The 26,726-nt window shown below is 40.2% G+C and overlaps 1 protein-coding gene across 2 annotated transcripts in view; it reads right to left on the bottom strand.

Moving 5' to 3' along the window:
• KCNS3 (potassium voltage-gated channel modifier subfamily S member 3) overlaps nucleotides 1–26,726 on the bottom strand; it is a 55,333-nt gene that overhangs the window by 6,231 nt on the left and 22,376 nt on the right. Inside the window, exon 2 of one of the 2 annotated variants that reach the window (XM_032172288.2) lies at nucleotides 9,862–10,053. The exons of the other annotated variant lie outside the window; for it this stretch is intronic. The gene's annotated coding sequence lies outside the window, so the exon portion shown is untranslated. The remainder of the gene's footprint in view (nucleotides 1–9,861; nucleotides 10,054–26,726) is intronic. 2 annotated transcript variants of the gene reach the window in all.

Below are 26,726 nucleotides of genomic sequence, written 5' to 3'. Positions count from 1 at the left end.
CCAGGGCCCCACTGCTCTGTGCAGCCTTGGGACATGGCGCCCAGCATCCCAGCCATTTCAGCTCCAGTCATGGCTATAAGGGGCCATGGTACAGCTCGGGCCGTGGCTTCAGACGGTGCAAGCCCCAAGCCTTGGTGACTTCCACGTGGTCTTGGGCCTGCGAGTGGACAGAAGTAAGAATTGAGGTTTGGGAACCTCTGCCTAGATTTCAGAGGATGTATGGAAATGCCTGGAAGTCCAGGCAGAAGTTTGCTGCAGGGGCAGAGCCCTCATGGAGAACCTCTGCTAGGGCAGTGCAGAAAGGAAATGTGGGGTTAGAGTCCCACACAGAGTCCCCATTGGGGCACTGCCAAGCGGAGCTGTGAGAAGAGACACCCACTGTCCTCTTGACCCCAGAATGGTAGATCCACTGACAGCCTGCACTGAGCACCTGGAAAAGCCACAGACACTCAACACCAGTCCAAGAGAGCAGCTGGGAGGAGGGCTGTACCTTTCAAAGCCATAGGGGTGGAGCTGCCCAAGACCATGGGAGCCCACCTCTTGCATCACTGTGACCTGGATGTGAGACATGGAGTAAAAGGAGATCATTTAGGAGTGTTAAGATTTAATGGCTCCCCGATGGGTTTCAGACTTGCCCCTTTGGGGCCAATTTGTTTTGGGGCCAAAACAATCCTTTGCTTTGGCCAATTTCTCCCATTTGGAATGGAAGCATTTATCCAATGCCTGTACCCCCATTGTATCTTGGTAGTAACTAACTTGCTTTTGATTTTAGAGGCTCCTAGGTAGAAGGGACTTGCCTTATCTCAGATGAAACTTTGGACTTGGACTTTTGAATTAATGTTGAAATGAGTGAAGACTTTGGGGGACTATTGGAAGGCATGATTAGTTTTAAAACATGAGGACATGAGATTTGGGAGGGGCCAGAGTTAGAATGATATGGTCTGGCTTTGTGTCCCCACCCAAAATCTCATCTTGAATTGTAATCCCCACGTGTCAAGGGAGAGGCCAGGTAAGAGGTAATTGGATCATGGGGGCAGTTTCCCCCATGCTGTTCTCATGATAGTGAGTGAGTTCTCACAAGGTCTGATGGTTTGATAAGAGGCTCTTTTCCCTTCTCTCGCCACTCTCTCTTGCCTGCCACCATATAAGACATGCCTCTTCCCCTTCCACCATGATTGTAAGTTTCCTGAGACCCCCTAACCCTGCAGAACTGTGAGTCAATTAAATCTCTTTTCTTTATAAATTACCCAGTCTTGGGTATGTCTTTATAGCAGTGTGACAACAGATTAATACATTGTCTAAAGACTTAGAATCAATAGAAATGTCTGGGTTAAAATAAGCAGTTGTGAAGACCAAGGTTTTATCATGCAGATAAAGCCTCCAGGTAGCAACTTTAGAAAGAATAGATGGTAAATGTTTCTTATCACAATTAAAGAGACTGCACTATCACTCCTAAGGTTCGTGTTGATGTTAACGCTGGTAAGCTTTTCCTGAATTCCAAAAAAGAGGAGGGTATAATGAAGCATGTCTGACCTCTCCTTCTCATCATGATCTGAACTCATTTTTCAGGTTAATTTTGGAATGACTTGGGCCTAGAGGAGGGGTCCATTCAGATAGTAAAGAGGGCTTGGAATTTTATTTTTAGTTTACACTAGAAAGACATTATCTACACAAACTAACTCAAGAAGAAAAAGGAAATCTGAATAAACCTATTTATTAACAAGTAAAGATACAGAATTTGCAATTTTAAAAATTTTCATATGGAAAGCTCATGTACAGATAGCTTTGCTGGTGAATTCTACCACAATCACCAGCAATTTTTCACAAACCCTCCCAAAAATTAGAAGAGAAAGGCATACTTCTCAGCTCCCTCTATGAAGCTAGTATTATCCTAATACCAAAACTAGAAAAAGACATCACAAGAAAACTACAGGCCAGTATCCCTTATGAATACAGTTGAATAAATCCTCAACAAAACATCAGCAAACCAAATCCAGCAACATATAAAAAGAATTATATACCACGAGTAGTGGGATTTATCTCAGGAATTTAAGGTTAACTTAATGTGTAAATCAATCAAGGTAATATAAATACTAAAGAAATAATGAAAATGACATTATCATCTCAAAAGATGCAGAAAAAGCATTTGAAAAAATCTAGCACTCTTTCATGATTAAAAAAAACCTCAAAAACTAAGAATAGAACAGAACTTCTCCAATTTGATAAAGAGCATCTATGAAAAACCCACAGCTAAAAACATGTTTAATGACAAAAGACTAAAAGCATTTCTCTTAAGATCAGGAACAAAACATGAATGTCCAATCCCACCACTTTTATTCAACATCGTACTGGAAGTTCTAGTCAGGGAAATTAGACAAGGAAAAGAAAGAAAATGCATCCAGACTGAAAAGGAAAAGTTAAACTACTTCTATTTGCAGATGACATGATCTCGTATATAGAAAATCCTATGGAATATATATACGAAAAAATAAGAACTAATAAATAAGTTCAGCAATTTTGCAGGATACTAGATTGATATACAAAAAAACTGTATCTCTATATACTAGCAATAAAAAAATACAAATATGAAATTAAGAAAACAATTACATTTTCAATAGCATCCAGAAAAATAAAATATTTAGAAATAAATTTAACAAAAGGGGCATGAAAATGAAAACTACAAAATGTTGTTGAAAAAATTATGGAAGAAATAAATGAATAGAAAGACACCCAATGTTCATGGATTGAAAGATTTACTATTGTTAAATGACAATACCCTCCAAATTAATTCATAGATTAGATACAATTCCCATAAAAATCCTAGCTGCCTTTTTTCAGAAATTGACCAATTGATTCTAAAATTCTAAAATTTCAGAAATTGACAAATTGATTCTTGACACACTTGTCAAAAATTAATCAATAAACTGAAAAATAAGCCCATATGGGCTTTTGGATTGATTTTTGACAAGTGTGTCAAGACAATTCAACAGGGGTAAGAACAGTCTTTTTGATAAATAGTATTGGAACAACTGGATAGCCACATGCAAAAAAATCTAAATTGGATATGTATCCCACACTATATACAAAAATTAACTTTAAATACATCAAAGGCCTGAATATAGATGCTAAAATTATAAAACATATGTAACAAACCTGCACATTGTGCACATGTACCCTAAAACTTAAAGTACAATTAAAAAAAAAAAAGAAGAAGAAAAAAACATTAACACAAATTTTCATGACCTTGAGTTAGGGAATGGCTTCTTAACTATAACACTAAAATTACAGTAAAATAAAGAAAAAATAGTTAAATTGACTTTATCAAAATGTAAAATGCACTTCAAAGGACACTATCAAGTCAAAGGACAAGTATCAAGAAAATGAAAAGACAACTCACAAAACAGAAGAAAATATTTGCAAATTATACATCTGATAAGGATATAGTATCCAGAATAAATAACTCTTACAACTCAATAATAAAAAGACAAATAAACTCCTTTAAAATGGGCAAATAATTTTGATAGACATTTCTATGAAAACATATAAATGGCCAAAAGGTACTTGAAAAGATGCTCAACATCATTAGACATTAGGAAAATGTGAATCAAAATTACAATGAGATACCACTTCATACCAGTATGATGGCTATAGTCAAGAAGTAGTAATAATGCAAGTGTTATATTATGATACATCAGGTGTTGGCAGGGATGCAGAGAAAGTGGAACCCTTGTGTGTCATTGGAAGTAATGTAAAATAGTACAGCCATTTGAGAAAGCAGTTTAAGCCCATTCCTCAAAAAGTTAAACAGAGTTACCGTATGACCCAGCAATTCCGTTCCTAGGTATAGTCCCAAGAGAACTGAAAACATATGTTCAAACAAAAACATATATGTAATGTTCATAGCAGCATTATTCCTAATAGCCAAAAAGGGGAGATAATCTAAATATCCATCAAGGAATGAAGTTCTGACACAGACTACAACCTGAATCAACTTTGAAAACATTATGCTAAAAACAACCCCATCAAAAAGTGGGCGAAGGATATGAACAGACGCTTCTCAAAGGAAGACATTTATGCATCCAAAAGATACATGAAACAATGCTCATCATCACTGGCCATCAGAGAAATGCAAATCAAAACCACAATGGGATACCATCTCACACCAGTTAGAATCACAATCATTAAAAAGTCAGGAAACAACGGGTGCTGGAGAGGATGTGGAGAAATAGGAACACTTTTACACTGTTGGTGGGACTGTAAACTAGTTCAACCATTGTGGAGGTCAGTGTGGCAATTCCTCAGGGATCTAGAACTAGAAATACCATTTGACCCAGCCATCCCATTACTGGGTATATACCCAAAGGATTATAAAACATGCTGCTATAAAGACACATGCACATGTATGTTTATTGCAGCACTATTCACAATAGCAAAAACTTGGAACCAACCCAAATGTCCAACAATGATAGACTGGATTAAGAAAATGTGGCACATATACACCATGGAATACTATGCAGCCATAAAAAAATGATGAATTCATGTCCTTTGTAGGGACATGGATGAAGATGGAAACCATCATTCTCAGCAAACTATCGCAAGGACAGAAAACCAAACACCGCATGTTCTCACTCATAGGTGGGAATTGAACAGTAAGAACACATGGACATAGGAAGGGGAACATCAAACACCGGGGCCTGTTGTGGGGTGGGGGAAGCGGGGAGGGATAGCATTAGGAGATACACGTAATGTTAAATGATGAGTTAATGGGTGCAGCACACCAACATGGCACATGTGTACATATGTAACTAACCTGCACGTGGTGCACATGTACCCTAAAACTTAAAGTATAATTTAAAAAAAAGAAAACATTATGCTAATGAAAAAAGCCTACTAAAAAAAGACAATAAAAATCATATATTGTATGATTCCATTTATATTAAATATCCAGAATAGTCAAAACTATAGAAACAGAAAGTAGATTAGCGGTTGCTGGGGGCTGGGGGTAGGGGAGATGTGTACTATTAATGGATTTGGGTGTCTTTTGGGGGTGATAAATATGTCTTGGAATTGGAAAGTTGTACAGTCATGAATATAGCAAGAACAACTGCATTAAACACATTTTAAAAAGGTAGGTTTTTGCTGTATTCAAAGCATATCTCAATAATACTGTCATTTAAAAAAGGATTCCATCCCAGCAATTTGGGCGGCCAAGGCAGGAGGATCACTTGAGCCCAGGAGTTTGAGACCAGCCTTGGCAACACAGTGAGACTCCATTTCTATTTATTATTTTTAAGAATTATAATAAAAATAAGTGAATAAATAAATAGGGATTCTAGCTAATAAGTAAAAAAAGAAATAAGAGAATTCAAATCTCATAAAATAATAGATCTAGGCAATGATCATCAATGGCTGATAAAATCCGGATAAAAAGCTGATGGGGAATTTCATAACAGAGATCAGAGTTACAATATCTGAACCCACTAATCAAGCCTAATATAACAAAATAACTAGATTTTACTGAAACAAAATAAATATTTTAGAGGAATATGTTCAATAATACCACAGGGGTGCAATAAGCAAAATCAAGACTGGGAAACCATACAGAACAAATGACACAGATCAAATAAGAGGCATATCAAACAAAGCCAATGTACAGATTTTGTATAGATACTGATTCTAACCAGTCAAATGCTTAATGTGTATATATATATATATATATATATATATATATATATATGTCTGTGTGTGTATATATATATATGTGTATATATATATGTATATGTATGTGTATATATATATATACACATCTGTGTATTTATTTTTTCATATATATATATATATGAAAATCAGGGACATTTGAAAACTGATATGGTCTGGCTCTGTGTCCCCACCCAAATCTCATGTCAAATTGTAATCCCCAAATGTCAGGGGAGGGGCCTGGTGGGAGGTGATTGAATCATGGGGGCAGACTTCCCCTTGCTTTTTGCATGATTGTTAGTGAGCTCTTGCAAGATCTGGTTGTTTGAAAATGTGTAGCATCTCCCACTTCACTCTCTCTCACTCTGCTGCTTCACCATGGCAAGATGTGCTTGCTTCCCCTTTGCCTTCTGCCATGATTTTAAGTTTCCTGAGGCTTTCCAAGCCATGTGGAACTCTTAATCAATTAAATCTCTTTCCCTTATAAATTACCCAGTCTCACGTAGTTCTTTATAGCAATGTGAGAACAAACTAGTACAAAACCAACCAGATACTTGATATTATAAAAAAATTATTGTTAATTTTTCAGTGTCCCAATAGTAATATAATTATGTTCTTAAAAGAAAACCGTTATCTTTTGGAAATACATACTAAAATATTGATAAAATTATAAAACATTGGGGATTGATTTCATAATAACACATGGAAAGGCAGGAGCACTGATCACACCAGATGGCTATGAGTTAATCACTATTGAAGCAGGTGACAGGTAGGCACACAGGAGTTTAATGTATTATTTTATTTTTGTACATGTTAAAATCCTCCATTAAAAATGCTTTAAGAAAAATGTGCTAAGCATCTTTTTTCAGGCTATGCACTGTGGTAAGTGCTTTCATATACACTATTATTCACTCTTTTATTCTCAACAACTGGTGCAGTACATAGACACTAGCAGGCAATGAGTGCACGTAACTGAATGAATGAATCATTTTCTTTAATTCTCTAACAGCCCTAAGTCGTAGACCTTAGACTCCTGTGTTGCAAATGGGGACATCTGAGGCTCAGAATTTGCCCAATGTTGTCCAGCTTTTACTGAGCAGACTCTTTTCACGATGCCTCAAATATGAGTATTTAAAGCTTTTTTTTTTTAAGTGGGAGGAGGTAGAGACTGGCTGATGTTCTCATTTGCATATTATGTCAGCCATACTGTAAGGACATTGACATTCACATGCTGAAGACACATGGGGTCTAAAATCAGGCACATCTGAGAGTACAGTGGCATTGGCCACAGAGTAGAAGACCCAACTGCTATTTTCATTCTCTTCTTAAAGCTAAACTTAGCTTCACTGTATTGACTCTCCTCCCTACTATCAACCCACATCACTCATGGTGAGAACAATATATATATACAGTATTTGACCACCTTGTCCCTCTTGGTGTTTATAAGATTGAAAAAAAGAAAAATATGTCAAAAATCCAAGATACTCCCTGGCAGCTTAAAATAAAAACTACCATTGATTCAGTTGTCTCCAACTGGCACCCTGTAAAGCATTTTCAAAGCCATTAACCTCTTATTTGCCTCCTCTTGGTCCACTTCCTGCTCTTGTTGCTTCATGCTCTCAAACTCACCTAAGAAAATATTCTCAAAATTGTGTCTTTTCAAGGCTGACTCATACACATACACACAAGCTCATGGCTGTCTCTGATAATGCATCTGCTTTGCTCAGAAAAGTAATGAAAGTATTATAATACAAGCCAATTTTTCTTACTGGACAGAACTGCTTTTTGGTATCAATTTCATAAAAGTAAATAAAAACTCAGATTTGTTTTTCCTTCTTGTTTTGTAGATGTCCAAAAATCTACATTAATCCTTTTTCATCAAAGAAAAAAATACACCATTTTCAGCATTTAACACTGACTTCTTTTTGGAACATTCTTCTAAGAGTTTTCTTTTATTCTATTAAATTTAAAAAGAAAGCTCATTTCGATTTTTTTAAAGAGTAGGTCACGCTAAATTCAATTTCTGGTCATGCCACGTGGGGATACACAAAATGGGAAAACCAAGCAAATGTGAACAGAATTGGAAACCTAAACTCAAACCATACCCATGTCTCCTCCTTACCACCCTCCTACCAGGCGCCTCCCCAGTAAGTCTTCTCTTACAGCATTGTCTGAGCATGGCGAGGCTCCTACATGGAGTCAGTACCTCTAGTAGCTTTCCAAATGGTGCAGCCCAGTCCACTGAGGAAGGCTTGCTGTAAAGCGTGAGTCCCACCGGCCAAACAGTCAGGCAAGAAAACTCCCTGCCAGGTCTGTTCTGCACTGGACACGTTCTGACAGCATGGGCCACAGTCGGACAACACACGAATGACACAGGTCCAGATAGTTTGCAGGGTCCCAGGGTGCTCTATTTCTAAGAATTCATAAACTGAATGCAACGTTTAAATGTTGAACTTAACAAAACAAAAAGTGTGTCCTCTTATTCATGCTGAATTATCAGCATCAACTAGCAAAAGAGAGGGAAAGACTAGGATTCTGAAAACTTGTGTCTGAGCTGCCTCTTCTTATCTGCATGACCTTGGGCAGGTGGAGTCTTGATCTATAGAAGGAGTTTATAAACCCACCTTGAGGATAAAATAACAAATGTAAAAGTCTTTTGAAAACATAAAGCACGAGACACATGTAAAACTGTGTTCCAAAAATAAAAGATTGATATAACAGTATTTCTACCTTCCCCACTTCCTTCCCTGATTCCCTTCCCTTCTCTTACTCCCACCAACTGGTACAATCACATTAAAGTTGTACTCATTCCCTCTGGATCTGTATTTAGTGTGACTGCTACTCTGGAAACTCCAGGGATCTCTGTAATTCACACAGCTCATCTCCAAGCAGAGAGCTGCTCAGAAGTCTGAGTGATTTAGTGAGCCAAACAGCCAGAAAGCTGCCCTCTTTGTAAAAAGCAAAGAATCGTAGATGATAGCTTTTCAAACAGAAACAGGAAAAACCTGGACTTTACCACAAGAGGGGCCCCTAGCCCTGCTGTAAATACTTCATCTCATCTCCAGCTGAGCCAGGTTGCTTGGAATCATGCACATCCAGAGGGCTGTCATGGGAAAGCTCCGTTGCCCAGGGGAGGGAGTTTTGGAGAATTTGGGCCCAGGCCAAATTAATGGTTCTCCCTTCTCTACCTCCCCACTGTATTCACCCTCTCCCATAGCCCATTTGTGTACACCTTGATTTTAGCACATATCACAAGGCATTGTGATGTTATCTACAATTCTCCTTATTCCCCACAAGTCTGATTGTTGCTCACTCTAGACTCCATGCTTCGCTGTGGAAGGGACCATGTATTATCCTCTTACAGCTATAGCCCCTTATGCTAAGTGCTGCCCATAATCTAGTAAAAGATACTTGCTTTTATCTGGAGGAATTAACAAAGGCTATTAGTACTTTTGTCAAAGAGCCAGCAGAATGACCTAGAACAGGCATGGCAAAATTAAATACCTCCGGTGACCAAACAAGTCAAACAAATGAGATGGTTGGGGATGGTGGTGAACTGTCCCCACTTGTCTAAGAGGCAGAGGCTACTCAGCACTGGAATCCTTTTTAGGAAAAGAGGACCAGTATAGACATATCATTCCGTCTTCCCAGGAGAACCTGGAAACCCTGATCCTTGTGTAGAATATCTCAAGTTTAGTTAGAATTGATCCAACATGTTTTAAGCCTTATGTGGCTCAAAGATGTGCCTCTGGGCCAGGTACATCTGATGAGCTACTCAGTCTGTGACCTGAGCCAGACTCTGACCAATTCCAGTCCACAACACACATTTTAAGCCAGACTAGCTAACATGAACACAAATGGAATCTAGTTACAATAACAGTAGTGTCATTCTCTCAAACTATAAATGTCAAAAAAGGGAGAGGGAGGAAATGTGAACCACAGCATTTTCTAAAGTTGGCCAGTGGTGTCCCTTAATATAACTCCAATCCAATCCTTCGAGACCAACACTTTTCTTCCCATAGTCATCTGTCCCAACTGCCCAGTGGATTTGACCATCAGAAGTGTCTAACTTTCATCTTTCTCACTGCACCATAAGGCTCATTCTCATCCTCCTTTGATAAATAATGGGTGCTTGAGAAAATAAGATAGCATGGCAACTCTTACCCTTGAGGTGGAGATGCCACACGCTCTGCCTTCATCCTGCCCGGTGGGACGTCCATCATCATCCAAGAAGCTCTGCCCTTCTCAGCACACTGGAATGTGTGGTGCACATAGGCATTTGGTGGCCAAAAAGAAGGGAAGAATCCTGTTCTCTGGTTGTACAGGCCAAAGCAATCACTGGAAAATCACTCTCACCTGCAGAAAAAACCATCAGCCAAGCTGTAACTGCAAGGAAGAAATACACCCAAGACATTCTATCTCGGGATCAGCACTCTGGGCACTTTGCTGATGAGACTCAAATCTGAAAGCCCCATCTAATTCTCAGCAAGTGGGGGGTGGTCTCTTCTCCCTGTGGAACCATCACTGCCATTGGACATGTGCTAGGTTTAAGGACCCTCAGAACTCAACAGTAGTGAAAGTCTTAGGATTCCTCTACCGACAGAGGCCACTAAAACATCTAAAGATAAAACCAGGCACTAGAATTAGGGCTGCAGTTACCTACTCCCACATGGTTTCTTATAGAAGTGTTATTCTCCCAGCTAATTCATCAAGGATATACTTGTAAGCTTCTAAATGAACGCATTCTAATCCATTTCAAAATCTAACTTCTGGGTATTACTGCTATAATAGAATTAACACTGCTGGTCTAATTTGAAATCAATAGATTTCAAAGGCTGGCCAAATTCAATTTTGCTTTATTTGCCCATTATTATATTTCACAGATCAGAAATGGCACAGATGCAATCACAGTTTATGTGTGTGGTTATGTATATGAAGTGTGTGTTGGGGGGATGTTTTAAGTTTCTGTCACAACAAATAAAAAGCCAAATTTCAGTTTCTCTCTCTAAATAAATTTTAAAAAGCAAAAAAATTCCAGTTTCCACCCAGGTAAGCCTTGCCTCATGCTGATGCATTCCCATACATTGGTACTAGCTTCTAAGCATCCATCCATTGATTTTCATGTTTTTCAATCAACACCAGGTCCAAAAGGGGGAGGGGAAAAACAAGAAGAAGAAAATATTGATTCTGATCAAAAAAAGTGCCTCTGGCTAGGCCAGTCATTAAACAAACATTCGCTGTGGTTTATGATCTGCTGGGCATTATCTTAGGTACTGGGATTATAAACTAGATGCAGTGCCTGCCCCCAATCCCCCAAGAGCTCTCAGGCCCAAAACCAAATAAACAAGTGAATAGCATCCTAACAACATCAAGGGGCAATGGAAGGGGAATGAAGCAGGAACACAGTTTCCAAGTTGTCCCAACAACAGCAGAGCAATCCTTCAGCACATCTGGACTTTGCAGAGGGGCAAATTCCCACCTCCAACGGAGATGATACTGAAGAAAGATCCAGAAGCAAAATGCAGCTCCACCCAAACTGAACTTGTAAGATGGAACACTTAGCAGAGGAGGTAGAGAAATCTCAACAGGCTAAGTAAAATTAGTTCAGGTGCTAAACTCCTCCTCCTTCCTCCTCCATGCTTTCCTCCTCCTCCCCTTCCTCCTCCTCCTTCTTTCTCCCTCCTCCTCCTTCATGGCCTCTCAGTAGCATGTCCTTGGGTCAGCCTCAGTTCTCTGCATTCCAATGAAACACAGAACTGCTGCCGCACCTTGGTAAACGGATACAGCACACACATAGTCTTCCTTTCCCTATCAGATGCCTTTCCAACTGTAGCACATTTTAAGGAAAGGTAGGATTAATCTGGCTGAGAGGTAATTAATAAATCACTATATTAATTACTAAAGAAAAAATAACCAAATATTTAGGCTATGCAGCATTTCTAAGAATCCCCAAGCACTGCCTAAAGTTCATTGCACTGGCTTACCACAGGAAGGTCAGGGCTGGTCCAAGGACAGACTGAGAGGTTAGCCAAGTGTATCCTTTTTATAGCACTGGTACCTAATGGGCCTTTAGTCTATGTCTAATGAATAAATGACATCCCAGGCTGTCCCTTTCTCCCTCCCTCCCCACAAAACTCAGAATTTCTGTGACTTGCCCCATTTTCCACTACCATGATTCCTATCCAAAAAGCTGGATTTTCAGACAAGCTATAATACCAGACAATACCTCTTGTTATGAATTTATGTAAATTAGCACCCCTCTAAGAGCATGCACATTCTAAGTGTGACTTCTCAACATAAAATTATAACTAGCATCTTCTGAGACCTACAAGAAGCCAAGTACCTTTTTAGGATTTTTATACACATCTCCTCTGCCATCAGCCATTATAAGTGGTATTATCCCCATTTTATATGGGGGACATTGAGGCTCAGAGAAGTGATTTGTCCAAAGTCCTACACCTAAGGTGTTAAACTCAGGTAGATCTGCCTGAGTTCAATTAGCGTGGAAAATCAAGATCCCTCTTAGTTGTGGGGAAGGTCAAGCAGGGATTGAGGGTAGTGAGCAGAACATGACCCAAGCCAGCAGGCATTGGGGAAGAAAAATGTGTCCATTCAACATATCCTCCCATTCCTGCCTAACAGTCCCATCCAGTGTTTCCATTTCTCTGTGTTCCTACCAGCCCGATCAGTGTTGGCCTGTTCAAAAGACAGCATTGTTTGTGACTTAGCACTTAACAGGTTTCTGACTTTGCTGAGTGATTCAGCCCGATCCTGGAAAACACATTAAGCTCACTCGAGTATTGCCAACCTCTGCAGAATTCCCTCCTTTCTTCACAAAACTCTCTGCTTCTACTTCCCTCCAGGCTGGCTGCATTTCCTGGTGGGTTGACTACAGCATTCAAAAGTGAACAAATGACTGCCTCCATTATTGAGAGGGAAAAGGTAATGACTAAGTGGCATATTGGACTGTTTCATCTTCCAGACACCTGACACCCAATCTTGGAACAGAACCCAAGGAAAAGCAAATGGACAGCAGACAGTCCACATGACTGAGAATGACTCCCTGCACCATTCTCCCAGGTCTCAGAATCATAGGAATAAGGTTGCCCTCCAAAAACTACAAAATCAGTGCCTGATAGATCAAAGCAGACACTCCAAGTGACAATGCAGTGTAGGTCTGTGTCCTCTGTGCTTGCACAGAATCCTGTGTGGCCCCATCACTGTCCTGCCCACAATATTCTGAAATGTTGTCACATCAGTGCCACCCTCTAGACTGAGAAAGCCTCCAGTTAGGGACAGTGTCCTAATATCAATCTTCATATTAATTATCCCTGTCACAGAGTAGTGCATGGCACGTTTTTTGAACTAATTCCTCTTCCCTGAGCCAACAAGACTAAAGAGTAAATGAATGAAAAGAATAAATATGGATAATGAAAGGCAGCTGGTAAGTAGTAGCAGCAGAGAAGGAAAGTGTGAAAGACTGAGGTTGGTTCCCAAGACCAATCCTAGCAGTGGTGAAAACAGAAGAGTCTTATCCTGAAGACTCAGCATGTCCAACCCAAATGGTGGGACATCTCAAGAGTGGGGTTTTGAGTGTCAAGACCTCAGAGTTTCAGGTATCTTTATAATCCCCAAAGACTTCCCATTGTTCTGATTCCAGGCTCCCTGAGGCGCCTCTTGCTGATCTGGGTTCCCACACACCTTGCTATCAGGAGCAAACGAGCTATGCGGTCAACACAAGTGTCTACTCTGTCTGCTAGTTCTGTCTATGACTGTACTGAAACTTAGTAAGACAGGAAGAGGTGTATTTATGCAATTTCCTGTGAGTTTCAATGCAAGTCAACCTCCTACAGTTTGATCAGCTCTGGGACACCTGAGGTGAAATTCTGAAGTCGCAAGGCTAAGAGATAGCTGACTCCAACCCGACCTCTGATAATCTTACCTGGGAAATGAGACCTGTGAGTACCCTCCTGGCAGCCGGCTGGCTTATCTGGAGATATCCTGACCTTGAAAACTTCTACAGCAGGATATCTCAGCCTCGGCACTATTGACATTGTGGGGCCAGGTAATTCTTTCTTGTGTAGGCTGTCCCATTCACTGTAGAGTGTTTAGCAGCATCCCTAGCCTTCATCTACTAGATGCCACTTGTACACCACCCACCCATCACAATGCTGTGACAACCAAAAATGTCTCCAGATACTGCCAATATCCCTTGGAGATCAAAATCATCCCCACTTAAGAACCAATGCTCTACAAGTACAGGAGAAGAACCTCAGGCACCTGTTTTGGAGCTGGAAGGTCAGAAGACTTGGAATGACAAATTGTACTAATACTTCATCTGCTGACAGGGGCTGGGGATACTCTCCCAACACTTGTTCTTTTAGAATTCAGTCATGGCATTTCCAGTGTCATACAACCAAAACTTTAAAAATGAAGAAAGATAAAAGCAAGTTTAACCTTTCGTTGAAACTCAAACCATGCTTCATGCAATTTGAGTCTAAAGGTTAGTGAGTCTGTCTTAAATTTTCTAACATTTTCAGTGCCAGAATGATATACTGTGCATATGCACTAATCTAGTTTCAGATCTATAGCCTGCTGCAGCTTTCTGCAGGTAGGCTATTCAGCCTGCTGAATACACCCACTCCTGACCAAAGCTCCAACCTTGTGGAGACTAATTGGTGTCCCTGGAAAAAACGCAAATTCATGTCAGTTTTGTAGTCTTGCTACCATTCATCAACCACAGACCTACTTTTAATAAAATCTGAGGGCAATAAAATTATATGAATAATAACAAAAGGTGAAATCCAACCCTACCTCTATCTGGCTTAACTATTGAAAACTGTCACCCAGTGTTTTGCTTAAATAAAATTAAAATACCATAATCATACTGCCATAATTGGATTTAGTGTGCTAGAAAAAAATTGTACTGATATTTAAATCCTATAATCCAAAGCAATCAGAATCAAACATCTTCCAGTTGATTCAGACAGGGTATTACTAAGAATATCCCTCCACTACTCACTCTGTCCAAATTTAACTGTCAAATTTCAAGAGGTACCTTAAGTTAATATGGCAAATCCTTGAATTAACATGATTTTTAAAAATCTGTCCCTAAAAGAAAATGAAAACTTCTCAGGGTCTAATATATTCAGGGACAAACCAGTAAGTGCTTTCTAAAGCAAAGTCTCTAAATTATTTTTGAAAGGTTAGTATAAATTGTTTTTCTTGGTCATTCAGAGTGAGTAAATGCCATACCAACTGCAGAAATCCCAAGACTTGATGCATGGGTAACTAAACACCACCTTCCTTTCCTCCTGCTCTATGTTTCTAGACAACCTACCCCTGGGGAATGGAGGGGAGGCAGCAGGGACGCAGCTGTGTTGCCTCGGCAAGAAAATCTAGAGAAAGGAAAGGAGAGACAGGCAGACCAGCTTCCCTGGGGAAGGGTGTGCACCTCATAGAAGGAGGCACCACACAGTCACTGAGTGTTGACAAGGCTCTAGGGTCACTCTGAGTGGTCCATGCAACTGCTCCTGGCCCCAGAAAGGAACTGCACTGGCTCCATCCACCTTGTAGTCATCTCCCTACTGCATGGCTAGCTGGAGACAGAGGCTAGGGCTGTCCCATTTGAATGCATCAAACGACGGCACTAACACAGGCCAATAAAGAGGAACTGGAAAGCAAGCAGTTTTGGAATGAGCAGGAAAGTATCATACAATGATAGCAATGAAAACTTCTTAAAGAAACCTTTCTGGAGGACATCATAGCAATGTGTATCACAAAATCCCATGGTTTCACATTTTGGCATGTGTCCTGAAGAAATAAATCAGACAAGCGTTGAAAGATGCATCTACAAGGTTGTTCACTGCATCATTAATTATTTGTAAGAGTGAAATGTCAAAGACAACCTGCACGTCCATCAATAGAGGAATGATTAAATAGACTGGGGGTAGCCATGCAATGAATACTCTGTAGCCATTAAAAATGCTGAAATAATAAAAGTTACAGAAGTTACAGCTTCCTTATACTAAGTCTGGCCCTGTGCTTTTTACATGTCTAAATCCATTTAATCCTTGCAGCACTCAGACAAGTGGTGTTCTTATTGCATTCATTTTGTAGAGGGAGAAACTGGTAAATAGAGAAGTTAACTGATTTTAGGGAGTCAACAGCTATTAAGTGACAACTCCATGATTCGAACCCAAACAATAATGCTTCAAAGCCATTCTCTTAGCTACTACAGCTCTACTGTGTGTAAAACCATTAAAAAGTCACAATATGCTAAGTACAAAAGAGAAATAATTATGATGCAATATATAGCATGATCCTATCTTTGTGAAATATGTCTTTTTAGAGTAAATGAGAATATATACCAAAATGTTAAATTCATTGTCTCTGGATAATGGAATTTGAAGTGATTTTTGCTTTCTACTCTCTACCTCTCAACATTGTGTACATTTCTTATTTTAAATAAATAGGTATTATAAAATATTTATGAAAATAGTTATTTCTGCATAGAAAAATAAAAAGTTATAAGCAGCTCCAGTCAGCATTTGGGCAGGGGAAAAGGGGAATGAGATAGATATCAAATGAACTTATAGATTCACATGAGAAAGGATCCCCAGCCCCCAGCCAAAGCCCTCCACTATCCTGAGCTGCTGCTGTTCATTCATGACTGCTTTATGACGGGCAGTATCCTGGGAACTACCAAGGACAAAAGATAACGTGGATCTTGCCCTCAAAGCTTATAGGAGCTGAGAAGAACAAAAAGGAGGGTAAATAACTGCAATACAAGGTGCAGTAGTATGTCAGGCATGGAAAAAGGTACAGAGAAGGTATTGAGGAAGCTCAGAAGAGGTACAGTCCCTCGAGATAAGGAAGCGGGGACAGCTACATGAATAGGTAGCATTTGGAACTAATCCTTGAAGAGCGAGTCAGGTATGAAGAAGTAAAGGAGCCAGGTAAGGGTAAGAAGGCTCTTCTCCAAGGAGAGGAAAGAACACATACAAAAGCATGGTGGCAGGAAAGCTCGTGGTATGGACAGAGAGCAGAAAATGGTACTTGGGCTATAGGAGGTAGCCTATGACCTAGAGTTATTTATACATATTATTTCTTTTCAAATATGAAGAACTCTGCCTGTACTATCCACATCTTTGTGAACTAGAAATACAAAGTAAGAGATGTCTCTGGGAGAGGAGAATGGATTGATTGCCTGTGGCCATACAGAGAATCTGCAGCTACAAAAGGACCACACCCCAGGCCTCCTGAAAGATTTAGCCACTAGGAACCAATCAGAAACTATAAAGACCTCTTGGAGTTACTGCTTTTCCTAGAACATTTAAAAAAAAAAAAAAAAAAAGTAGACACTTCCACTGGGTATGCCAATCCACCAAGAATCCCAGTGATCTGAAATGGCAAGCAGTGAATTCCAGTAGTGCCAACTGGTATGCAGGCAACAATAGAAACAGCAACATTTCATTACTTCATCCCACTCCTCTTTTCTATTCCATTTAATCTGTTCACCTAAGAGTTGGAGTAGGGGGTCTGTGTTGAAATTCAGGAGGTCCTTGAATTTAGACAGAAAAAAATATTTATTTTCACCAATCTCTAACTAAAATTTTAGCAATTCCTTCCATTAAAATTCAGGCATTGGCCCAGGGTAGTGTGTATTACCAGTGCCAGTGACTTCACACCAACAGAAGTATGAATAGCTTCATATCCTATCAGAGTTATTACAGAGATCTCAAAATATCACTTATACTCATTATTACTTTGGAGTCACAGTAGTTATAGACCTACTGTTAGATTTTATTTAAAGAATTAATAAGCACATATATTGCTAACTCATAAATTCCTTTTACTATTTTAGTAATTGCATTTCAACATAACTGGATTCCTTTACATCCTGTAGGTTTCATCTTTTGTATTTAAACATGCTATTCTGAAAAGGGGTCCATAGGCTTTCTCAGACTCCCAAAGGGGTTCATGGCAAAAGGAAGGATTAAGAATCCTTTACTAGATATCCTGTTAAAATGTGCATCACATCATGTCACTCCTATGTTCAACCCTCCAGTGACTTCCATTCTACTCAGAGTCAAAGTGCCCACCATCCACCCTCCCCTAACTTCATTTGTCTGATCTTACCTCCTACTCCTCTCACCCTCTGTCATTCCCATCTGTCATCCTGGTCTCCTTGCTAATGCTTATCATGCCAAGTGAGCCATATCCTAATTTAGGGCCTCTGCAGTGGCTGATCCCTCTGCCTGGAATGCTGTTTCTCCAGGTGCCTGCATGGCTTGCCTCCTCACTTCCCTCAAGTCTTCACTCAAATGATATCTTCACAACAAGACCTTCCTCGGTTAGCCTATCTAAAATGTCAATAACCCAAGAAGGGGCAGTTCCAAGATGGCCAAATAGGAACAGCTCCAGTCTACAGCTCCCAGCGTGAGCAACTCATAAGACGAGTGATTTCTGCATTTCCAACTGAGGTACAGGGTTCATCTCACTGGGGCTCGTTGGAGAGTGGGGGCAGGACAGTGGGTACAGCCCACCGAGTGTGAGCCGAAGCAGGGCAAGGCATCGCCTCACCCAGGAAGGGAATTCCCTTTCCTAGCTAAGGTAAGCGGTGACAGACGGCACCTGGAAAATCAGGTCACTCCCACCCTAATACCGCACTTTTCCAACAGTCTTAGCAAACGGCACACCAGGAGATTATATCCCGCGCCTAGCTCGGAGGGTCCCATGCCGACGGAGCCTCCCTCATTGCTAGCACAGCAGTCTGAGATAGAACTGCAAGGCAGCAGTGAGGCTGGGGGAGGGGTGCCTGGCATTGCTGAGGCTTGAGTAGGTAAACTAAGTGGCCCGGAAGCTCAAACTGGGTGGAGCCCACTGCAGCTCAAGGAGGCTGCCTGCCTCTGTAGACTCCACCTCTGGGGACAGGGCATAGCCAAACAAAAGGCAGCAGAAACCTCTGCAGACTTAAATGTCCCTGTCTGACAGCTTTGAAGAGAGTAGTGGTTCTCCCAGCACGGAGTTTGAGATCTGACAATGGACAGACTACTGCCTCAAGTGGGTCCCTGACCCCTGAGTAGCCTAACTGGGAGGCACCCCCCAGTAGGGGCAGACTGACACCTCACATAGCTGGGTAATCCGCTGAGACAAAGCTTCCAGAGGAATGATCAGGCAGCAACATTTGCTGTTCAGCAATATTCACTGTTCTGCAGGTCTGCTGCTGATACCCAGGCAAACAGGGTCTGCAGTGGACCTCCAGCAAACTCCAACAGACCTGCAGCTGAGGGTCCTGACTGTTAGATGGAAAACTAACAAACAGAAAGGACATCCACACCAAAAACCGATCTGTACGTCACCATTGTCAAAGACCAAAGGTAGATAAAGCCACGAAGATGGGGAAAAAACAGAGCAGAAAAGCTGAAAATTCTAAAAATCAGAGCACCTCTCCCTCTCCAAAGGAATGCAGCTCCTTGAAAGCAATGGAACAAAGCTGGATAGAGAATGTCTTTGGCGAGTTGAGAAAAGAAGGCTTCAGATGATCAAACTACTCTGAGCTAAAGGCGGAAGTTCGAACCCAACGCAAAGAAGCTAAAAACCTTGAAAAAAGATTAGAAGAACGGCTAACTAGAATAACCAGTGTAGAGAAGTCCTTAAATGACCTGATGGAGCTGAAAACCATGGCACAAGAACTATGTACTAAATGCACAAGCTTCAGTAGCCAATTCGATCAACTGGAAGAAAGAGTATCAGTGATTGACGATCAAATGAATGAAATGAAGCAAGAAGACAAGTTTAGAGAAAAAAGAGTAAAAAGAAATGAACAAAGCCTCTAAGAATTATGGGACTATGTGAAAATACCAAACCTATGTCTGATTGGTGTACCTAAAAGTGACCGGGAGAATGGAATCAAGTTGGAAAACACTCTGCAGGATATTATCCAGGAGAACTTCCCCAACCTAGCAAGGCAGGCCAACATTCAAATTCAGGAAATACAGAGAACACCACAAAGATACTCCTTGAGAAGAGGAATTCCAAGACATAATTGTCAGATTCACCAAAGCTGAAATGAAGGAAAAAACGTTAAGGACAGCCAGAGGGAAAGCTCGGGTTACCCACAAAGGGAAACCCATCAGACTAACAGTGGATCTCTCGGCAGAAACTCTACAAGCCAGAAGAGAGTGGGGGCCAATATTCAACATTCTTAAAGAAAAGAATTTTCAAGCCAGAATTTCATATCCAGCCAAACTAAGCTTCATAAGTGAAGGAGAAATAAAATACTTTACAGATAAGCAAATGATGAAAGATTTTGTCACCACCAGGCCTGCCCTAAAAGAGCTCCTGAAGGAACCACTAAACATGAAAAGGAACAACCAGTACCAGCCACTGTAAAAACATGACAAATTGTAAACACCATCGATGCTAGGAAGAAACCACATCAACTAACGAGCAAAATAACCAGCTAACATCATAATGACAGGATCAAATTCACACATAACAATATTAACCTTAAATGTACATGGCTAAATGCTCCAATTAAAAGACACAGACTGGCAAATTGGATAGAGACAAGACCCACCAGTGTGCTGTATTCAGGAGACCCATCTCACATGCAGAGACACACATAGGCTCAAAATAAAGGGATGGAGGAAGATCTACCTAGCAAATGGAAAGCAAAAGAAACCAGTGGTTGCAATCCTAGTCTCTGATAAAACAGACTTTAAACCAACAAAGATCAAAAGAGACAAAGAAGGCCATTACATAATGGTAAAGGGATCAATCCAACAAGAAGAGCTAACTATATTAAATATATAGGCACCCAATACAGGAGCACCCAGATTCAGAAAGCAAGTCCTTAGAGATCTACAAAAAGACTTAGACTCCCACACAATAATAATGGGAGACTTTAACACCCCACTGTCAACATTAGACAGATCAATGAGACAGAAGGTTAACAAGGATATCCAGGAATTGAACTCAGCTCTGCACCAAGTAGACCTAATAGACATCTACAGAACTCTCCACCCCAAATCAACAGAATATACATTCTTCTCAGCACCACACTGCACTTATTCCAAAATTGACCAGATAGTTGGAAGTAAAGCACTCCTCAGCAAATGTAAAAGAACAGAAATTATAACAAACTGTCTCCCAGACCACAGTGCAATCCAACTAGAACTCAGGATGAAGAAACTCACTCAAAACCGCTCAACTACATGGAAACTGAACAACCTGCTCCTGAATGACTACTGGGTACATAACGAAATGAAGGCAGAAATAAAGATGTTCTTTGAAGCCAATGAGAACACAGACACAACATACCAGAATTTCTGGGACACATTTAAAGCAGTGCATAGAGGGAAATTTATAGCACTAAATGCCCACAAGAGAAAGTAGGAAAGATTTAAAACTGACACCCTAACATCACAATTAAAAGAACTAGAGAAGCAAGAGCAAACACATTCAAAAGCTAGCAGAAGGCTAGACATAACTAAGATCAGAGAAGAACTGAAGGAGATAGAGACACAAAAAACTCTTCAAAAAAATCAATGAATCCAGGAGCTGGTTTTTTGAAAAGATCAACAAAATTGATAGGCCACTAGTAAGACCAATAAAGGAGAAAAGAGAGAAGAATCAAACAGACGCAATAAAAAACGATAAAGAGGATATCACCACCAATGCCACGGAAATACAAACTACCATCAGAGAATACTATAAACGCCTCTATGCAAATAAACTAGAAAATCTAGAAGAAATGCATAAATTCCTCGACACATACACCCTCCCAAGACTAAACCAGGAAGAAGTTGAATCCCTGAATAGACCAATAGCAGGCTCTGTAATTGAGGCAATAATTAATAGCTTACCAACCAAAAAAAGTCCAGGACCAGACGAATTCACAGTCAAATTCTACCAGAGGTACAAGGAGGAACTGGTACCATTCCTTCTGAAACTATTCCAATCAATACAAAAAGAGGGAATCCTCCCTAACTCATTTTATGAGGCCAGCATCATCCTGATACCAAAGCCTGGCAGAGACACAACAAAAAAAGAGAATTTTAGACCAATATCCCTGATGAACATCGATGCAAAAACCCTCAATAAAATACTGGTAAACCGAATCCAGCAACACATCAAAAAGCTTATCCACCATGATCAAGTGGGCTTCATCCCTGGGATGTAAGCTGGTTCAATATACACAAATCAATAAACGTAATCCAGCATATAAACAGAACCAAAGACAAAAACCACATGATTTTCTCAATAGATGCAGAAAAGGCCTTTGACAAAATTCAACAGCCCTTCATGCTAAAAACTCTCAATAAATTAGGTATTGATGGGACTTATCTCAAAATAGTAAGAGCTATCTATGACAAACCCACAGCCAACATCATAATGAATGGGCAAAAACTGGAAGCATTCCCTTTGAAAACTGGCACAAGACAGGGATGCCCTCTCTCACCACTCCTATTCAACATAGTATTGGAAGTTCTGGCCAGGGCAATCAGGCAGGAGAAAGAAAAAAAGGGTATTCAATTAGGAAAAAAGGAATTCAAATTGTCCCTGTTTGCAGATGACATGATTGTATATTTAGAAAACCCCATCATCTCAGCCCAAAATCTCCTTAAGCTGATAAGCAATTTCAGCAAAGTCTCAGGATACAAAATCAATGTGCAAAAATCACAAGCATTCTTATACACCAATAACAGACAAACAGAGAGCCAAATCATGAATGAACTCCCATTCACAATTGCTTCAAAGAGAATAAAATACCTAGGAATCCAACTTTCAAGGGATGTGAAGGACCTCTTCAAGGAGAACTACAAACCACTGCTTAACGAAAAACAGGATACAAACAAACGGAAGAACATTCCATGCTCATGGATAGGAAGAATCAATATCATGAAAATGGCCATACTGCCCCAGGTAATTTATAGATTCAATGCCATCCCCATCAAGCTACCAATGACTTTCTTCACAGAATTGGAAAAAACTACTTTAAAGTTCATATGGAACCAAAAAAGAGCCCGCATTGCCAAGACAATCCTAAGCCAAAAGAACAAAGCTGGAGGCATTATGCTACCTGACTTCAAACTATACTACAAGGCCACAGTAACTAAAACAGCATGGTACTGGTACCAAAACAGAGATATAGACCAGTGGAACAGAACAGAGCCCTCAGAAATGATGCCGCATATCTACAACTATCTGATCTTTGACAAACCTGACAAAAACAAGAAATGGGGAAAGGATTCCCTATTTAATAAATGATGCTGGGAAAACTGGCTAGCCATATGTAGAAAGCTGAAACTGGATCCCTTCCTTACATCTTATACAAAAATTAATTTAAGATGGATTAAAGACTTAAATGTTAGACCTAAAACCATAAAAACCCTAGAAGAAAACCTAGACAATACCATTCAGGATATAGGCATGGGCAAGTACTTCATGTCTAAAACACCAAAAGCAATGGCAACAAAAGCCAAAATTGGCAAATGGGATCTCATTAAACTAAGGAGCTTCTGAACAGCAAAAGAAACCACAATCAGAGTGAACAGGCAACCTACAGAATGGGAGAAAATTTTTGCAATCTACTCATCTGACAAAGGGCTAATATCCAGAATCTACAATGAACTCAAACAAATTTACGAGAATAAAACAAACAACCCCATCAAAAAGTGAGTGAAGGATATGAACAGACACTTCTCAAAAGAAGACATTTATGCAGCCAAAAGACACAGGAAAAAATGCTCATCATCACTGGCCATCAGAGAAATGCAAATCAAAACCACAATGAGATACCATCTCACACCAGTTAGAATGGCCATCATTAAAAAGTCAGGAAACAACAGGTGCTGGAGAGGATGTGGAGAAATGGGAACAGTTTTACACTGTTGGTGAGACTGTAAACTAGTTCAACCATTGTGGAAGACAGTGTGGCGATTCCTCAAGGATCTAGAGGTAGAAATACCATTTGACCCAGCCATCCCATTACTGGGTATATACTCAAAGGATTATAAATCATGCTGCTATAAAGGCACATGCACACGTATGTTTACTGCAGCACTATTCACAACAGCAAAGGCTTGGAACCAACCCAAATGTCCATCAATGATAGACTGGATTAAGAAAATGTGGCACATATACACCATGGAATACTATGCAGCCATAAAAAAGGATGAGTTCATGTTCTTTGTAGGGACATGGATGAAGCTGAAAACCATCATTCTCAGCAAACTATTGCAAGGACAGAAAAACCAAACACCGCATGTTCTCACTCATAGGTGGGAATTGAACAATGAGAACACTTGGACACAGTAAGGGGAACATCACACACCGGGGCCTGTTGTGGCGTGGGGGAAGGGGGGAGGGAAAGCATTAGGAGATATACCTAATGTAAACAACGAGTTAATGGATGCAGCACACCAACATGGCACATGTATACATATGTAACAAACCTGCATGTTGTGCACATGTACCCTAGAACTTAAAGTATGATAAAAAATAAAATAAAATAAAATGTCAATAACCCCCTAAAACTTCGATCCCCTTCCTTGCTTTATTTTTAATCCACAGCATTTATCGCTTTCAAAAATATACTTACACATAAACTTTTTAATTTCATTATCTTATTTACTGTTTGCTTCTCCACTCCAATATGAGCTCCCTGAGTGCAGGGATTTGTGTCTGTCTTACACATCACTGCATTCCCAGTCCCTAGAACTTCATCTGACACATGGTAAATTCTTAACAATTTATTTGCTGAATTAATGAATTAATGAGTTGGTTGACATTTGCCAATAGCTTAGCTACTGGCTGCTTCCATTCTGTATGAAATTTTAAAGTCTCTCTTGCCCACTGCATTAACTGGGAGGAAAGAAAAATCACAACAAACGTGCTTTTGAAATGGTGTTCACCACAGAAGACAAGCTGCTTATTTATCAATCACTGCAGATGGCAGGTACATTTTTTTCCTTAATTAGGAGAGTTTTTGTTAAAGACAAGATAGATAAGTTCTAACGTACACACACATACAAGTTATTGGCTGGATCAAATTATATCATAAAACAAATACCAAAAAGTACATGGAAAAATTGGGGATGTGGCATAAAATCAACAAAAGCACACTAACCCAGATTGTAATAGAAGTGATGCTGGCTGATAAGATCATCATACAGATTCCACCTGGCTAATACTAAAAGGAAACGGACAATGTACATATTCATGAGTAAGTGTAGGTGGCAAATCACCACATTGACACTGCTTGACTTAACCTACAGTTGTTAAAATGTAAAATTATCCATCTTAAGGCATGGCTGCTTACATATTAAACTAGTAAAAAATGCATTTAACACTAGTAAAGATCTAAAGGGGCAGGGCTGTCTTTGCATAGATGTATAAAAAGCACTTTATCCTATCCTATAAGCTGGAGGGCTTTGTTTTCATAAAAACCACCAGTTTTAGAATAATCTATCAACCAAAGCTAAGACTAGACTTTTTGTAGTTCTTATCAAATGTAAGTCAAGGACAAATAAAATACTATTTTATGTCAAATACATCCTTATATAGACATACTCAAGTCGCTCACATTAAAACACACACACACACACACACACACACACTAAAGCCTCCCAATCTCAAATTCCTCTCTGTAACACAGCTTCTTGAAATTATTTTCTACATTCACCCTTCCTTTTATTCTACAATTCTTGACCTAATATCCCATTTTTAAGCGTTTTTGCTAAGGGCATCTCCAGGTGACCAAACCCAAAGGACACTTCCCAGTCTGCATATCTGCATCTGTCCATAGCATTTGTCCTACTGACCTCCCCTGCTTCTGCAATTCATTAACACCATTTGCTGTATTCTCTCCCACTTGTCTGACTACTCATGTTTAGTTTTCTATGAAACTCTGTGTTCTCTTCCCAAATCTTAAATCTGAGGTCACAAAATATTAATAAAACGCCTGCAGGAGCAAGGCAGGGGCCCAAAATGAGAGGAGGAGGACACCTGGCCACTGTAACTACTAGGGAGCACTGGTCCTGCTGAAGGAAGGCACTGGCCAACTGTTGTCCCTTATATGTGGGTATCAGGTGGCCAGATCACCCAATTTGTCAAGAACACCAACAAATTTTATTTTTATAAAAAACTTCCCCAATTTTTAAAATGTTGGCAACTATGGTTCTTCCTGTTTTAATATCATCAACCAGGCTGAAGACACCTGCAGCCTGGACACAATCTGCAGGCCTCCAGCTTTGTGTCATCTCCCCACCACCCACCACCCACCACCATGGCCTCCTCCTTGTGCCTCTGCTCTTCTCATTAGCCAATGTCATCTGACAGTGGAGCCCAGATGTGCATCTCCAGCCCAGTCTCCCTCTTGCATTCCAGACTCACAGAGCTGCCTACCAGATGTGTCCTTCTGAATGTCCCATTGGGGCCTTACAATAAGCACATCCACACTTCCCCTTCATCCTCTATTCCCTTCATACCCACTTACTCAGGCCAGACACCTGGAGATCATCTTAGGCTCCTCCTTTTCCCTTGCCACGCAGGCCTGCTGGCAGCCAGCCAGCACTGAGGGTAAGCAAATACACAGCCCCATTGCCTCTCAAACCGATTTTTTTTTCTATCCCTCCTGCATCTGCTTTAATCCAGATACTCGGTATTTTTCCACTGGTTCACCACAACAGACACCTAACAGTCCCCTGTGCCTTAGGCCTATTTCCACTCCCTACCCTCAAATTCTTCCTTCACACTAAGCTGAAGTTACCCTTAACATGCACATTGGATTAAGTTATACCCTACTCACCATACTTAAAGTCCCCACATGGCTCTTTCGGCCTTCAGGGTAAACTCTGGATCCAGAATGCTTGAGTTGGTATCCTGGCTTCAGCACTTACTAGCTGTGTGACCTTGGGTCAGTCATTTAGGTTCTTTGAGCTTCAGTTTCCTTATTTGTAAAGCATGGATACTAAATATCAGATACCACAGAGAAGTTATGAGGATTAAAAATGAGATAA

The sequence above is a fragment of the Hylobates moloch genome, unplaced genomic scaffold (assembly GCF_009828535.3).
Source record: "Hylobates moloch isolate HMO894 unplaced genomic scaffold, HMol_V3 SCAFFOLD_13, whole genome shotgun sequence".
NCBI lineage: Eukaryota > Metazoa > Chordata > Mammalia > Primates > Hylobatidae > Hylobates > Hylobates moloch.
The sequence above is the reverse complement of the archived record's forward strand: the minus strand, read 5'-3'. Positions and strand labels throughout refer to the sequence as shown.